Below are 17,820 nucleotides of genomic sequence, written 5' to 3'. Positions count from 1 at the left end.
TTTTAATTGTAATTCACTGGTTTTAATGAGATTTAAATTATTATAATTCTTGTAATGTTAAAAATTAGGTTAGTATATTTAAGTTACGGTTATAATTTTGGATTCTAATTCACGTATAAGTAGCCGACATATATTATAAGTTAGGTTGCTCTATGGGCCGACTGGAATTTTCTTTAGGGTTTTGACTCGAATATTACAAGGATTAGGGTTTTGGGGTTAAGCCAATAAATGCACCATTATGCTTTAGCCTAGGGTTTACAAACATAACACATATCACAGAAACGTAAAGTAAGTTCTGTAAAACAGAGGGTTGAAGGAACATAGCACTGTAAGGGTTGTCAAGGAGGAAACCAGAGAAGACCAAGGAAGGGTTGTGGTGGATTATCCCGAAGCACTAGGAGGTTTTACAGTAGTTCGTGTTGCTGGAACAGTGGACACGACGCCGAGATTTCATAACTGAAATCACAGGCAAATTCTTTCATTTCTCTCTCCCATTGCCTGTGTTTTGTGCATCCTTAGACTGTCTCTAGGGTTTTAATTGATTATAAATTAAAGTTTACATGCTTGTTATATGCTAAATCAGATATCTGTATGCATGGAATTGTTCTATTGTAGTTCTTGTATCTCTGGGTTCTAGTTTGCGTTAAAAGCATGTTAAATCGGTAACGACTTTAAATTACTGTAATTACTTTTAATCACTGTAAACAACCCATGGGGATGCTACTGGGATTAGATAAGACTTCTAAGTTTAGTATTGAAGAGGAACAGGGGGGTTGGAATGGCCGGAGATGGAGCAGACGGGCTAAAACGGAGTGCATCGGAGTAGGAGGCTCTCAGAGGAGGTGAGAGCCGGCTCCCACACATGTAGAGCCGGCTCCAAGGGTATTGGAGCTGGCTCCAGGCTGATTGGAGCCTGCTCCCAAAGTTTTGGAGCAGGCTCTACCTCAAAATTTTCTTCCTGATGTTGTTTTTGACGCACTGTTTTGAATTGTGTGATGATTAAACTGTTCTGAAAATTTTGGGACTTCATAGAGGGATTGAATGGTTTATTTTGGGTGTTATTAAGACCTTAGATTGATCATAGTTGGCCTCTAAGTCAGTGGGACAAACAGTATTAAATTGATAAACTTTTTATACTGTTAACGGATGAAAGACAAGTTAATTGCTTAACTAAATTTTAGCAATTTAATGGGATTTAGGATGGTTATAAAACTTATTATTATTATTATTTTTTTATGCATGATAGGGTCATCTATGTATTTGTTTTGATCTATACACGCTTTGGGATGCTAATTGTTAAAATATTAAACATTTTCTGCAATTACTTGGATTACTGTTGGATTGCAATTGCTAGAATAATGTAACGTTTTCTGCAATTACTTGGACTATAGATTTGGATTTTAATTGCTAGACTATCAAATGGTTTATGCAATTACTTGGATTAAATGTTTGAATTTTAATTGCTGGATTATTAAATTGTTTATGCAATTACTTGGATTATGGATTTGGATTTGTATTGCTGGACTATTAAACTGTTTTAGCAATTACAGGGATGGTATTTTGGGATTATGATTGATGTACTGTTTCAATTTTGTTCTATCAATTATTTGAATTATGTGGATTTATGTGATGTACTGATTGGGTTGTTGCATCATTTACAGATCCTATGCATGATATGCACCGGTATGGTACTGTGGTATACGGAGGGACGGATTAGATTAAAACACTAATTCCAACTCATTCATACATACAGAATGGATTAACTAAAACAGTTAAATCCTACATGGTTTCATGTCCTGTCAACTAAAACGGTTGAACGACATATTGGATGGTTGTTTATATTTTCTATTAATAGGAAGGATAGGGATTTAATTAAAACATTTAAATCTTAATTTTATGTCGTGTCGTGGCAACGAATAGTTGAGCGGCACTACATTGGTTTGGATGGGAATTTATATATATAAATTATGGTACCGCGATCTGAGCTCGAATCTCATAGTCGACGGTTAGGGAGCATATATGCAGTAGGATGCGTAGCTAGCTATGTTGGTTGAGGTATACCCTGTTAGGCTTAGGTAGTCATGCCCACTCAGGTGCGTTTTGCATGTTGCCTTCTATTCAGGTTGAGACCCTCAGCATAGTCTAGTGAGAGTCCTGTAGTGTGGATATATATTTATCTATTATGGACTATATAGATATGGTTGAGACATCTAGGATGTATCTGCGTATCGGGTCTTTGTTTAGATTGTAGTTAGGATAGAACTTGTTCGTGGGCCTGACCCACTATTATTATTTCAGGTAACGGACGGTTCCAGGTCTTAGAGCTTGTTCGGGCTGAGCAGAGACAACTTCTCATCCTTTCGACGACGTAGGAGTTTTTTTGGGATTTAGCATTGGAGTTCTTCAGTTGTTGATTTCAGTGTTGGAGTTTTTAGGGGTCCACCAGATGGATTCCCGAATTGTATTAGAAATGGAAAGTTGGATGCATCATAATATTTCTTTATTTATAAAATTTTATTATGAGGTTTTAACATTTGGATTATTGTTTTAGTTTCTTTTCAGCAATTTATTTATTTCTGTGTTCTTAATTGTATTCTGTGTTCGTTTATTGCTAATTGGTTTGATATCCTCGGGTAATTAGGCGTGGGCCTGGCCAACCCGCATCCGGAAATCCGGGGGTATCACAGTTAAAAAGGTCATTTTTTAAAAGTTTTATTTTTCTTATTAGAAAAAAGTGTATTGACAAGGAATATAAAAGAGCATTGAATTCCTGAACGATGCAACCTTTAGAAATCAAAAGGTGTATAACCATGTAAATTGGAAACCTGAGTAATAATATTTGCTTTGAAATCCTATAAGGGGCAACCATTAGAAATCAAAAGGTATATATATCAACGTAAATTAGAAACTTGAAAAGTCACGTAACAATAAAAATTAAGTGTTTTTAAAATGTATATAAATATTATAAATTGAATATACTTTTATAGGGTATATAGATTTATGAGTTTAGGGGGTCGTTTTGTCATTTTCTTTCAAAAAAGAAATAAGTAAAGTGCAAGTGTAAAAAAAAAAAGAGTGCGAATATCACGTCCCATAATAAAAATGTAATAAATTCATTATATATTTTGCAATGCCATAATTATTCTTTATGGTGCAAACTTCAACCAATTTTTATTTTTATTTTTATTTTTATTTTTATTTTTATGCTTTTTTCTTTCTTTAGTATATATATTATTTTTTTGGTCATGTCTAGAGAGAGAACTTAGATAACTTTTTTTGGATTCTTTTATTTTTTGGGTATTGTTTTTATGTTTATTTTTGAGTCCTAACTACCGTTATACATTAAAATATATATAATATACCACTATACTATTATTTACCTAAGCTAAGTAATAAAGCATATTAATGCATATTATAACTAGGGCGAATTGTAAAAAATTCGTCTCGATTATTAACCAGTTGTGAAAAGTCTACCTTATGAATATTTTTGGCAAAAAACACCTCTCAACTATCCCAAAGGTGTGGTTTAAGTGATTATTTAAGGAAATTTTTTAGACGAAATTAACTCTTAACATATTATTCTTCAGACAATTTATTTATTTATTTTCTTTTTCTGGTCAAGTAAGGTATGTAAAACAGAAAAGAAAAATTCCCAAAAAAAACAAAAAATGGAAAGCCAATAAAATCATATTTAAGCTATGTATAATTAATAATATGAAAAAATTTAGCAGCTCAAGAACTCATTCAGTGCACTTGATCTTTAGACTTTAATAGCCATTATAATAGTTAATTATTTTAAGAAAAATAATTAATAATTTGCCATATTTCCTTAATCTGATTTCTTTCTTTTCCTTAATTGAATTATACTACTACATAGTAAGTGGACTAAAATTGGCAATTAAAAAGCAACATAATTTCTTTTTCAAATCTGAAATTTTTAAAATTTTTTTTTACTTACTTTGAGAACATGAAATACCACAAAGTAACTTTTTGAAACAAAATTGGTATAGTTAATGTACTCAAGTTAAAGACCTAAAAATATGACTGCTTCAAATCTGAAAGGACATTGTTGCCCTCTATTCAATTCACAATAATCTAATTATAAAGGACATTTAAGTTAATTAGTTTGAGAGAAATGCATTTATCATCTCATCATATATTATTTTGATATATTATTTTGATTTCACCACCTACTATTCAAAAATTACATACCATGTGGATGAAGTATGGAGGTAATTTTTAAGAAGTTTACTCTCTTATTACTGAGATGTTTTTTTTTTATATCTTATTATTAAGATAGGAAGAAACCAATGGAAGCATAACACTTTTTACATACAAATGATTTCTTCAATTACATGGATAAAAATCATGACAAAAAAAAAAAAAAAACCAATAATAAAAGTAAATAAATAAAAAAAGTTATAGATTAAGTAAATATAGCTAAGTATTATTCGGGCATCAACTATTGTTTACATGTGATATATCATGTTGTCCAAATAGTGTTGAAAGACAAATTTTTAGTAATTGAATTTTTCGATCTGTTGTTAGTTTTGTGTTTGAAGGAATGAGAAGGCTTGCTTGACGTGGAGAGAGAAGAGAGAAAAAAATAAATAAATTGTTTGAAGAATAATCTGTTAAGGGGTAATTTCATTCAAAAAATTACTTCAGACAACTACTTAAATGGATATTAGTTAAAAACACTCCCTTGAAATAGTTGGGGAGAATTTTTTGTCAAAAATACATAAGGGGGGTATTTGCAACTGAATAATAGTAAAACAGGTTTTTTTTTTTTTTTTTTTTGGTACAATTCGCCCTTTTAACTAGTATGTTTCTTCTCCTAGGGTTGAAAATGGGACAGATTTTTACCAGCCATAAACTACTGTTAAATTGGGAACAAATTTTCTATCTTTAAGGTAGACGCTATTAGCTTATATTCCAAAACATAGGATCTGCTTCGAAGGTCAAGGCTACGCTATTTCATTTAACAAATAAAAGTTTTAACTTATGCTTTTGCCTTCACATATAAAATGTTTTAATATGTTTTAGAAATTTGATTGACATAATGTAATTAATGCATGTAAGTTAGATTGATTTTATTTTGTATTTTGTTAAAAAAAATCATTAATTTGTAAACTTAAAATTAGAAGTGTTATTTTATTTTATTTTAAATTAAAGTGGAAATGAAAAAAAGTGGAGCGAGCGAAATATATAATAGACTTATTACAAAGTATAATCGAATCAGCCAGTAAGAACCGGTTGGTTTGGCCGCCGTTTTTCTTGAGAATCAGTTCAATTAAGAATTTTTTTAATGTGGACTCAATTACTAGCTACTGCATATATTTCGTTTTGTTAGTTGAATCCCATGATTACCGCACATATATACTATACGGCGTAATCATATATGCCCACATTAAAAAAATATATAGCATATGTGCCCACATAATTATGGGGTTGAACCAAGAAAATAGCTAGTAATAGGGTCCCACATTAAAAATATTCTTAAATGAATTCATGTTTCTCCACAACAATTTTTTATTTTTTTATTTTTTTAATCTCATTATTATCACATATCCTATGAGGCTATGTGTGTTTTTTTTTTTTTGAAAGTTAACCTATGAGGCTATGTTCATGTCTTCATTATACATGGATTGACCGGTTTAGCCCTAAGATGAAATCAGTTCTTGTAAAGAAGATGAACAGTATTATAAATATCTATATATATATAAGCGCTAATAGAGTCTTTTCATACCCTTGAGGGCATTAAGGTCACTAATTTATACGGTATATTGTATGTCACATGCAATTTTAACAGTGAGATTCAATCAGTGATATAAGGGCAATCTATATTAAAAATGTATAGTTTAGGAGGTTTGTTGTAATTTTTGTAAGTTAGGAGTTAATTTGTTGCTAATTAGTCAATAATATAAGGATTTTTATTTTTATTTATTTATTTATTTATTTTTTTGGCATTTTACCCCATAGTTTAAGGGCAAATGCAATATTATGTACTCAGATTTAGATATATATCTATATACAAATTTTGTATAATACGAATTTGTATGTGCAATAAATTTATATATGCATATTAATTATAGTATGAATTTGCATGTGCAATAAATCTATATATACGAATTTATATTTATCTTTAATATTATATATATATATATATATGGCATGTGGTGATGTTTTTTTTTTTTTTTTTTTTTTTTTTTTCCTTAAATAAAAGAAATAGATAAATGTGCATTTCAGTCCATATTTTGATTGGTTTTTTTGTCATTTCATTACAATATCAAAAACTGGTATCTGTCTTTTAATACAAGAGAAGGGCAATATGATCATTCTATAAAATTTTATTGATGGTAGGATATCGTTGAGCAAACTCGCCAAACCTTAGAGATATCAAAATAATAAACACTAAACAATCCATTCAGGGTGTAATTTGACAAAACTTCGTGTAATTTACTCTTTTTTTTTTTTTTTTTTTTTTTTTTTTTTTTTTTTACCTTTATTTATTATTTTTTTTTAAGTGTTGTGGAGAGGGAGCATATGTAAGAAGTTTATTTACTTGGTCCCCAAACGTTACTACCTAAGATCAATTATTACGATGAAGAGGTCTTCTTATACAGTACTTCGTTTGAGGCAGGTGTTTTTTGTTTTTAAATTAAGCAAATATATAAAGTAAGGTAGGTGTACAAGGAAAGCAAAACAAATAGAGCTTGGAGATCTGGAATTCCACTTGGCGCCGAATCAGTGTTTGGCAATTAAGTGTAACAGCATTTTGAGGGAGGCTTCTTTTGGGTCTCTTGTGTAGGTCTGCTGTAACAGAGTATATGTATTGCAGTAAGTAGTGAAATATTAATGTCACCAAAAAAAGAGTTTTAAAAGCAGTACGTACATGCCACAAGCTAATGATATCTAATCAATTAATGTCATTGCAAACCAATCAATATATATCTTCCATTGTGCCACCGTTAAATCCTATGCCCAGTGGAATATAAGGAGGTCTACCAACATTAATATCTTCATTCAAAATAATGAAATTGGGTACATGAGAGATTGATACATCCACCAATTCCCACAATCCTCAATTCAAAAACCTACGGTACAACAAAATATCAACCGACAACGAAAGTCATTTTATGGAAGAACAATACGATGCATATATTGTTCCAATGCCAAATATTAGCAATGCCTACTGGGGGTTGTCATAGAGAAAAATATTATATAGCATTGTCGCTATAGCTCCGGGCCTGAATTTTGCCTGCAGCACAAGGGGATCGACGATTTTTTATTAACAGGAAGAACACAAGTCACCAAACATAAAAACAAATACCAACAATATCTTTGTTCAAATAATTAATGAATTTTGGTACATTGGAGATGCATCCGCTAAGTCCCATGCCCGATGGAATGTCAGGGCAGCCAGGTTTTATTGTTTTGGGACTTCCAGAAGCACCCAAAGAAATTCCAATTATAACCGAGTCAACCACAATCCCCATTTCCAAAACCTACAAACAAAATATCAACAATCATGATAAGAAGGCCTTGAGAAAGTTACAGCAAAATACCCCAAATTTTGTTATGTACCTCAAGGACTCCCATTTTTGTTGTAGCTTGCTCATGCCTCAGCTAATAATTTATGCGAACACTTGAGGCCATTATAAAATTAAGGATCTAGTTTTGTTGACCTGTGCTAGCTTGACAACTTATGTTTGTTTTCTTTGGTTGTTGGCAGGTTAATTGCCTTGCCTATTCTGCTTGTAAGCACCTTTGATATATATATATATATATATATATATGTCACATTTTGATTAATTAGATGTTACTCTCTCTCTCTCTATATATATATAATCAAGTTTTCTTTTTTCTTTGATATATATCTATTAATGCTATTGATCAAATCAGAAGGTAAAATGCAGTTCCTTTTTATTAATTCAATGATTATTACATGTTGAATTTTAGTTTCTTTTCATTTTTTAATCTCTAGCACATTTTTTGTCATTAAAAACATAATGGTATTGCAATTACAGTACTACAGTACTGAATCTCTTAGCACAAGGACGAACCAGAAAAATCCATGAATGTACAAATTGCACACGATCCTTTGTCACAGCCGGAAATCATTTCCAAAGAAAAACACGTGTTCCGTTCTAATTAAACTCCCTTAATCATAAAGAACAAGACACTCTTTTTGGCCCTCCTTCGATCTTCTTCTTCACTTAGTTCCAAAGAAAAATACAGTGCTGATCCGAATCTAATAAAGATATACTTAATTCGATATGATTCGATAATTCATAGAATATTTTGTAAATAAATTCATATATGATTTGTTAATAAACATATATTCAATCCGATAATTCGGTCAGATCCGATAAATGTGTGTGTATTTTTTATTTATTTATTTTTTGTAAAATAAAAAATAAAAAATTCAAAAGAGAATACAAAAATAAAAATAAAAACAATGATAAATAAAATATAAAAAAAGAAATTAGATCTTTCTTATTGTTAAAGAATAAAAACTTGGGAATAAGAAAAAATAGAGAAAGTAAAGAAGAAGAGAAAATAATGATAAGAATTTTTTATAATATAAAAAATATTATGTATATTTTAATATATTATTTCGTATCGAATTGTTATCGGATCAGATCGACCATAATTTATATTCGATTTGTTTAACTAAGGGATTATCGGATTCAGATCGTTAATGAGTTATTGAATTAATAAATCTTCAATCCATATCCGAATTATGGGATCGGACTTGGATTGGACTCGGATCAAAATCCGATTCATTGACAGATTTACCTTCGATAAGGAGTGATTGTGTTTGTACATATATATGTATACATGTAATTTATATATATATATATATACAGTCCCCGCGACTTTTATTTCAATTGTTGGATTTCATCCAATGACTGAAATTAAAAATAACTAATATTATTTATTTGTAATTTTTTAAAACTCCAAAACCACTCAATTTGATTGTTTTAAATAAAAATAGAAAACTTTATAATAAGGAGGTAAAATCGTTTGGATATAGAAGAGTGAAAGGAGGTGCCGAATTCACCCACTTGCAGCTTCCTATAACCTTGCGTGTTTGCTTATGAAATAGGCGGATGGTTTTCCTTTTATGAAGGAGACATTGATTGTTTCATGTACAGTGATTTTAGTGACGACATTGAGGTAAAACAACATTTCCTCTTGTACCTTAACCTCCAAAAACATACTCCGGCCTGTGGTGAATTTGACATTATTAACCATTTCCTTTATTTGGGGAATTTGTGTTTTTGTGTGTTGCAGTCAGGGTTCGACATGTTTACTGGTGGATTTTCATAGTTTAATTTGGTTTGATTATGTCTAAAACTTTCTATTATTCTTTTGATGAAACTACTGCACATTACATATGCTATAAAATTATATTCTTCTTTATTAAGGATAAGTTGACTTCAAAACCATTCAATTTGAGTGTTTTATTAAAACACCTTATAATAAGAATGTATTAATAATAAAAATAAAAATAAATACTACCGCTAAAATCGTTTGGATATAGAAGAGTGAGAGTAGTGAAGTAGTTTTGGAGTTTTAAAAAACCACAAACAAATAATATGAGTTGTTTCCAATTTCAGTCATTGGATGAAATTCAAGAATTGAAAGTTACGTATATTGCTCCCTGCACACCAGGGAGCAACTAAACTAGACTTTATATATATATATATATATATATAAGGTCCTCGGGGGCATAGGGATCGGGAGGTAGGTTTTTGAGATCTTACTTTTGAATTGCACTCCTGACTTTAAATGGTGTGTGTGTTGTGAGGTCGATACACGTGCTCTAAAGAAAATATATAAAATATATATTTATATATAAGTAGTAGTTATATTGTACTCCCTCAACCCTCCGTCCCATTGTGGGTCACAATTTTCGAAGTCGACATTTAAAATGGGACAGAGATGACTGCGCATGTTTTTTAGTGCATCTACTTGATGTCGGGTGGTTATTTGTGTCTTAGTTAGAATAAAATCATGTTTTAATTAAAAAAAATTATTTTTGTTTAATTACATAGAAAATTATTATTATTATTATATTTTTTTGGTAAATTAAATTTGAGTAGGTTATTATTTATTAAAAAATTGAGCTTTGGGTTTCAAAAAGTTAATTTACAAGTTTTGTTACAAATTAGATTTTACACCCTTGGAACGAATACATATTCGTATTAAGCCGTTAATTATGTATTTATATATTTATATATAAGGGACCTTTGAATGTAAAAATTTATATATATGATGAACAGTTGGACTTACATAAAAGTGTGGAAAGCCTAATTGGGTGACTTCCATATGGATCCCTAATAACAAATCTTGAAGATCGATTGTTTATCTTGAAGATCGGTTTCTCAAGCTTGAATTTCCATGATCGCATAACATTGCTGCGATGTGGAGGTTGCCTTCCCCTGTTTGCTTCGCTTTGGGTTAGGGTCGGGCTGCGCTGGCTTGTATGCCTTTTGGGCTATTGTTGTTTGGTTCTGGGCCAACTATTGGGCCTTGTGCCCTCCTTGTTGTTACCATGTAGACATTTGACTTTTATTTTATTTATACTATTATTTTGTCGCCAAATATATTCACTCAAACAATGCTCTTGAAAAACCTTAAAACACTATCCTACTCCTTGTTTTAAACAAGAAGATATGTTAGTAGCAGCAGGCCTTAGTGATCATTTTATTTTTAACTTTATTAAGATGAGCTAATATTAAAGCTATTTTTAAAAACACTCGGGAAAAGGCATGTGATAATAAATTTCATGCGGGAGCCACCTGAAATGAATTTTTTATTATTATTTTTAGATTGGGGTCTTACCGTCCATTTCTAACTTTTTATATTGGAAGCTTAATTACTTCCATAATAAAAGACCAAGAGAAGAGAAGGCCTCAGAAAATTCCAGGAAAAAACTTGACTTGTTATATACCACTTTTTGCTATGCCTTGGCCTGTGTTGGCTTGATAATAATAATAATAAAAATAATGATAGGCAGATCGATAAATTATCCTCGAATAAGTATCGAATCTGACGTGTTTTTATCCACCTTATCTATTTAAACAGTTTCTAAAAATAATTGTTTAATACGAGATAAGAATGGCCAACCACGTCAAATTCGATACTAATTCGGTGATTCATTTTGGGTTCCCCTATCATTACTCTAATAATAATAATAATAAAACTAATTTTGTTGTTTTTTTTGGTTTATGAAGTGGGAATCTTCGCAACTTACTATCCTTGACTATCCACCCTGCCCCACAGCGCGAGTAACATTTTAAGTCAATGTTATAATGGAGATATATAATAGAGACAACCGGATTCGAATCTAATTTAATTATTTAATTGATTTCCATAGTTTCAGGTTTAAGCCCATTTGGCCAAGAGAGACATACATCCAGCCCCCAAAAGTAGAAAAGCATTAGCACCCAATTGAAGCCTTCCACTTTTTTGCATCCTTGGATTCATGAAATCTGTTGCAAGAAGATCTACTAGCGACATGTATATCAAGATTCCAACCGACAAAGCGTTAAAAATACCTTCAACAATCAGGGCAGTTGGGCTATTCTCTTTGTAAACATTTAAAAATCCAATCCCAATCGCTATTCCAACCTGGGTTGTTAGAGAGAAAAATAAAGCTATTTGTGCGATAATGGCCGAGGATTCCGCCTCATCCGAACTCATTAAGAGAAAAATAAAGCTATTTGTCGAATGAGTTCGGATGAGGCGGAATCCTCGACCATTATCGCAACAATAGCTTTATTTTTCTCTCTGACAACCCCGGTTGGAATAGCGATTGGGATTGAAATTTCAAATGTTTACAACGAGAATAGCCCAACTGCCCTGATTGTTGAAGGCATTTTTAATGCTGCGTCGACTGAAATCTTAATATACTTGTCGCTAGTAGATCTTCTTGCAGCAGATTTCATGAATCCAAGGATGCAAAAAAGTGGAAGGCTTCAATTGGGTGCTAATGTTTTTCTTCTTTTGGGGGCTGGGTGTATGTCTCTTTTGGCCAAATGGGCTTAAACCTGAAACTATGGAATTTCAATTAAATAATTAAATAAGATTCTAACCCTATAGCCTCCATTATAACTTTGACTTAAAACATAGGCAAAAACCAAATCCGTCCATTTTTATTATAACTTTGACTTAGGCTTCGTTTGGATATGAAGAAGAGACAAGAAAAGAAAAGAAAAGATTAAGAGAGAAATGAAATGATAGCTATAATTTATATCTTTGGATAGATAGAAGAAAAAAGAAAGAAAAACATAATATTTTTGTTTGGATAAAATAGATGAGAGAAAAGAAAGGAAATGATAATAATCAAATTACTGTATTACCTTTTTGTATCTAATGTAAATAAAATACCTTGTTTTCAAGGCTTGAATTACTTGTAATTTGGAAAGCTTGAATTACTTGTATTATATAAAATCCTATGAAATACTTGTAATTTGGAACGTCAAATTGGTCAAGGATGTCATTAACGTTCTAATAATCTAATTCTGGATCCTAAAGTTCCATTATATAGTGGATTTAATTTAGATTAAGGGGCCCAAATCCCTATCCACAAACAAAAGATTCAAAATAAAGACAGGTTGAAAATGTAAGCACCACCTTTCCAAGTATTTCTGCAACACATTTTCTCTTTCTTTTCCTCCAAATTTTGTTTCTCTTGGATTTCTGTATTTTTATTTTTTATAAGACAAATACTCCTCATAATTCAAATAAGAAGACAGGATGATAAATAAAAAGTGTAATATCTCTAGAAAAGGAGATAAAAACTGCTCAAAATTAACTAAAGAAAAAGCCCCTCAATGAAAAAGATTCTCATTCTCAACTGTAAGCTTAATGGGATTTCACATACTCCTGAACTATGTGAAGACCCTGAGTTTCTTTCCTGTAATCCTGAACAACAACAAAGGAAAAACCAACCACCTTCCTTGCTTTCCTTTCAGAATCAATCTTACACAAACCAGCCCACTCGCCAAGAGTTTTAGAATTAGGTACTGATAAAGCTGACATTATGTTCAATATAAAGTTCTTTGACAAGTTTAACATAATCTGGCTGGTTGCAGCCCTCAGCTAACACACAAAGCTGTGTGGCATGCTTTTCAATCACCTTAGCACATTCATGGAGCCGTCGTGAAAGCCCCCCATGAGCAAGTGATTTCCTCTTGGACTTCTATATTTTATTAGCTAATCTAACTGGTGCAAATAAGGATATCTAATAGAGATAGAGAAGCGGCGATGAGAGAGAAAAGGAGATAGAGAAGCTGTGCCCTAATATTATTGACCTAGGACTTGAATGTAATATAAATTTTGTGTATAGAATTTGGAAGGCTAATTTTGTCTTTAGTGAAAATTTTACTTAAATTGTTTCCTTTCCTCTCAAATTTTCTCAAAATTGGAAGGATTTAGTTGGAGGGAATTGGAGTGAGGCTATCCCTCCAAATCCTTCCCAATCTTTTCTTTTCTCTTCTATTCTCTCCATCCAAACACGCTTAACACTATCCTATCCTTTCCTTTCTCTCCAAATCCCTCTAAATCCCTCAATCCAAACGAAACCAAAATGCTACTCGTGGGACATGGGTGGATAAAGATTCTCACTTAATAAAACAAAAAATAAAAACAACAAAACTAGATTATTATTATTATTATTTATTATTATTATTTTTTTTTGTCAAGCCAGCACAGGCCAAGGCAGAGCAGAAAGTGGTATATAACTTTTGAGTATTGGATTTTTGATTGATATGAAATTTTGGTTGGTTGATGTAGGTTTTGGAATTGGGGATTGTGGTTCACTCTGTTATCATTGGAATTTCATTGGGTGCTTCTGAAAGTCCAAAAACAATAAAGCCTCTTGTAGCTGCCCTCACCTTACATCAATTTTTTTGAGGGCATGGGACTTCGTGGATGTATCTCTCAGGTAGTACTCAAATACAAATGTTCTCTTCTTTAATAATTATGTGCAAAACTTTTTGAATTTCATCTTTTAAAAATGTAAGCATAAATAAACAAATTAAATATAGTTTAAATCTCATATTGTTAAATTTCATAATTGGTTATTTGTTTGTACTGTTAGAGACACAAATTGTTAAAATAAATAAATAAAAACCTTCCCTTTGCTTTTATTCTTTGTGCAGGCAAAATTCAAGGCTGGAGCTAATATCCCAACAAATTCCGTTAACCACAATGACACATAATCACACACAGTAGAATATAAAAATTGATTTTATAGTAAAAATTAAATAATTAAGAAATTGAGACTTAGTTCGATTAACAAAAAAAAAATTACCTGTGATATGACTCAATGTGTAATGAGTTCGGATGAGGCCGAATCCTCGGCCGAAGAGGTGGAGCCATGAGAATGGCCATGAGTGGCATGGGTGTGAACATGCACGTGACCTGCATGCTCCCCAACCTTCTCTTCGTCTCCATTCAAAACCTGAGATTTGTTGTTGTTGCTGTTGAAGTGAGCCCTCTTATAGTACGAAGTGGCCAAGGCATCAACGATGAGTGTACCGATCGCCAACATCATCGCCATGAATCCGGTGAATGGAAAATCGCTCCACGGGTGGTCGGCGAGGCACGGATTCGTCAAGTTATCGAAGGCGTCCGGCAGGACGTGTATGAAACCCGTAGCCAAAATGACTCCGGCCGCGAAGGTCTTGATTAGGAAGATGTCCTTCTCGGGACTTAAAGCCGGTATAGACTTTCCGAGCATAGGAAGACAAACGCCGATTGCACCGGCCACCAGGATGGAAGCTATGGCGGCCAACTTATATTTGAGTGCTTCACTCTTGTTACGGTCTCCTTCTTCTTCATCGCAGGTACATTCACTCAAAAGTAAGGTTGGAAGAAGAACAAGAAGGGCAAAAAACAGTGGAACAAGCTTTGTGTGTGTGTTTTTAAGGGAGGGAGGGTTATAATAAGTAAGGTTGGAAGAAGAACAAGAAGGGCAAAAAACAGTGGAACAAGCTTTGTGTGTGTGTTTTTAAGGGAGGGAGGGTTAGAGTAAGTAACTAAGACTATATATATACACACACATAATGGCACAAAAATTTGATCTTTAAATAAATAAATTAATTAATTAAAACTTAGAATTTGAAGAAATAGGCCGGTTAAAGAAAAACAAAACAAAACAAAAAAAAAAAAGGTGTTGACAAATTGGCAAGAGAAATAATGAAGTCATTTAAGAAGATTTTTTACCCAAATTTAAGTGATTAATTACGTACATAGAGGAAGTTTGAATGTGAAAGAAATTCGGAGTTTGCTATGATTTGTTGGCAAACTGTGGAAAGCATGTCGACATAACGAAGTGTGGAAATTTAAATGAGCTTTCGTATTTATTAGAAGGGTCCATCTAATAAACCCTAAATTCCTAATCAAGCTCTCATTAAAAAGGCAACCTTAAAATACGCAAGTCAACGCGTCTCTCTGTCAATGCATTATTTTTCTTGTAATTCCCATTCCAACCGCCAAACAATAATTTTAGAAGTAATAAGTATCAATAAGAGTCAGCAGGAATTTATCACTGAGTACCTACCTACATAAATTCATCGAAATTATCATACTTTTGAATTCGAAATCATTATTCACTTCAATATACAATCTTCTAAATTTCGGGTTAATCTAGATTTTTTTTTCTTAAAAGAAAATTTATAGTTTACAATCTTCTTCTTCTCCCAATCTATCTTCTATAAAATAAAAAATAAAAAATCTTTTAATGTGTTCTTAATTTTATTAGTTTTTTTTAATTTTGTTTTGGTTTAGTTCTCAAAATATTCTTAAATTAATGTGCAATCTTAATAAGTTGACTTGCCTTCTAGTTTTATTTATTTATTGTAAATTAGTTTAAGTTTTATAGATTTTCTCCAGTAATGAGTGATTTATTTGGTTTTTAAAATTTTGGATAATTTACTTGGCAACATACATTTAATGATAGAATTTGATAATAAAAGAAAATTATTGGAAACCCAAATTGAATGTAAGAATTAAAATATATATAAGTATGAAAGGGAGAAAACTCCTGATTGGTCAAGAAAATGTGGAATCAATACTGAGTTAAACATTTTAGTGTTAGTTGAAGAAGATATTTTAAGTAAAAGATTATTTGGTGCCAAAAAATTAAATAAATTTGGGTGTGAATTCAACAATTGAAGACATTGAATTAGAGATATTTCGGAATATTGCTTTTGCATTTGGGCAATTGGGCAAGCAAAATGTAGAGCAGACTAAATTTTTTTTTTTTTTTTTAAACAAGAAAAACAATTCATTCAAAGCGCATCACACAATTACGGGGCAGATACTCCACTCAACATCATCACATTCGGCTACAAAAGCCTTTTTGCGAGATACCACATTTTCTTTGCCATAAACCACGCCAATAAAAATCCCAAACACTCCTTAAGAAGAAAAGAAACATCAGCAAGATCGACCAAAAGAGCTTCGACAGCAGGCTGCAAAAGTATAACGGATTGGCAATCTCCCTCAATGACCACATTATGGTAACCCCACCTTTTTAAAGGAATAAAGGATTCTCTAAGCACCAAGCCTTCAGCCAAAGACGGACCGCTAACCTTGATTGAAAAAAACAGAAGCAATCTTCATCGGATGGCCCATGTGGTTGTGTAAAATCATTCTCCCACCACAAGTCTTCGTGGAAGAGTGGAAAGACGCATCAAAATTAAGCTTGTAAAAACCCACTGGAGGGGGAGTCCAAACCACAGATGGAGGAAGATGAAAAGGCAAGGGAACAGCAAGCAAAGAATTCTGGCGAGAAACCTCCAAAAACTCATTGAAATCCAGAAGAGCTTTCTGGGCCACTTCAAACGGATCCCATCTGCGATGGTTGAAAACCAGATCATTTCTGCATTTCCAAATTGACCAACAAATGAAAGCAGGTAGACCGATACAGTCCGCCGAGGAGTCCGACGAATGCCAGTGCATGCAAATGTCCACCCAACGTTTCTGCCAAAAACAGAGAGCTCTTGGAGGGGAGTGGGGGACCTTGTTTTTCAACTGGACTTGGCTTTGTGGGCAACGTCTCTTTTAATTTTGTTGTATTCCTCAGCAAAGCCACATGACCTTTCTGGGTCAATGAATCTATATGTACACCTCTGTCTCTCTCTTCAATTTGGGTGGTGTTGATGGTAGCAACAGCAAGGCATGCCATTTTCATTCCTTCATTTTTTTTTTTTTAGGGCAAATTACACTGACACCCCTAATTTGGATATATCACAGGCCCATACAACATTGTATCCGTGAACCAATTGTGCCCCTCCACTCCCCCCTCTAATACACGGCCAAGTGCTTTATTATTATTTAATTTTTTAATTGACTCATTTAAATTATTAAATTATCTTTTTAATTTTTGTAAATTATTACATAGTAAAATTATTTAACTGGAGTTTTTTTTTTTGTTTCAAAAATAGATCATAAGCAAAAGTAATTAGGGTTTTTGGGGAAAAAAAAGAGAATTAAATACTATGAATTATTCGTCATATCATCCGATACGTGATCTAACTTCGATACGCAACTCGTATTTTATATTAATTTTGTTCGAATCCGTTACACTGCGACGTTGATTGATACTGCAAATCATGCCATGAATATTTTCAACTTTGCGTTTCGCTCAATATCTTTGGTTGGACCCAGAAGAGAGAGAGTAGTGGAATGGTGGGTGCGAGAGATTAGAGATACATGAAAGGTTGGGGACCTGGGGTGGCTGAGCCAGCGCATGTGGTTTGTATTGATTAAGGGTAAAATTGTCTTTCAAAATATTCT

The 17,820-nt window shown here is 32.4% G+C and overlaps 1 pseudogene; it reads right to left on the bottom strand.

Annotated features, from left to right (window-relative positions):
* Positions 1-14,200: 14,200 nt before the first annotated feature.
* LOC132310009 (uncharacterized) lies at positions 14,201-17,209 on the bottom strand (annotated as a pseudogene).
* Positions 17,210-17,820: the final 611 nt, after the last annotated feature.

Source organism: Cornus florida, unplaced genomic scaffold (genome assembly GCF_030987335.1).
Source record: "Cornus florida cultivar Cherokee Brave unplaced genomic scaffold, ASM3098733v1 CherokeeBrave_3.0.0_Hap2_Chr05, whole genome shotgun sequence".
NCBI lineage: Eukaryota > Viridiplantae > Streptophyta > Magnoliopsida > Cornales > Cornaceae > Cornus > Cornus florida.
This window is presented reverse-complemented; position numbering and strand designations above follow the sequence as displayed.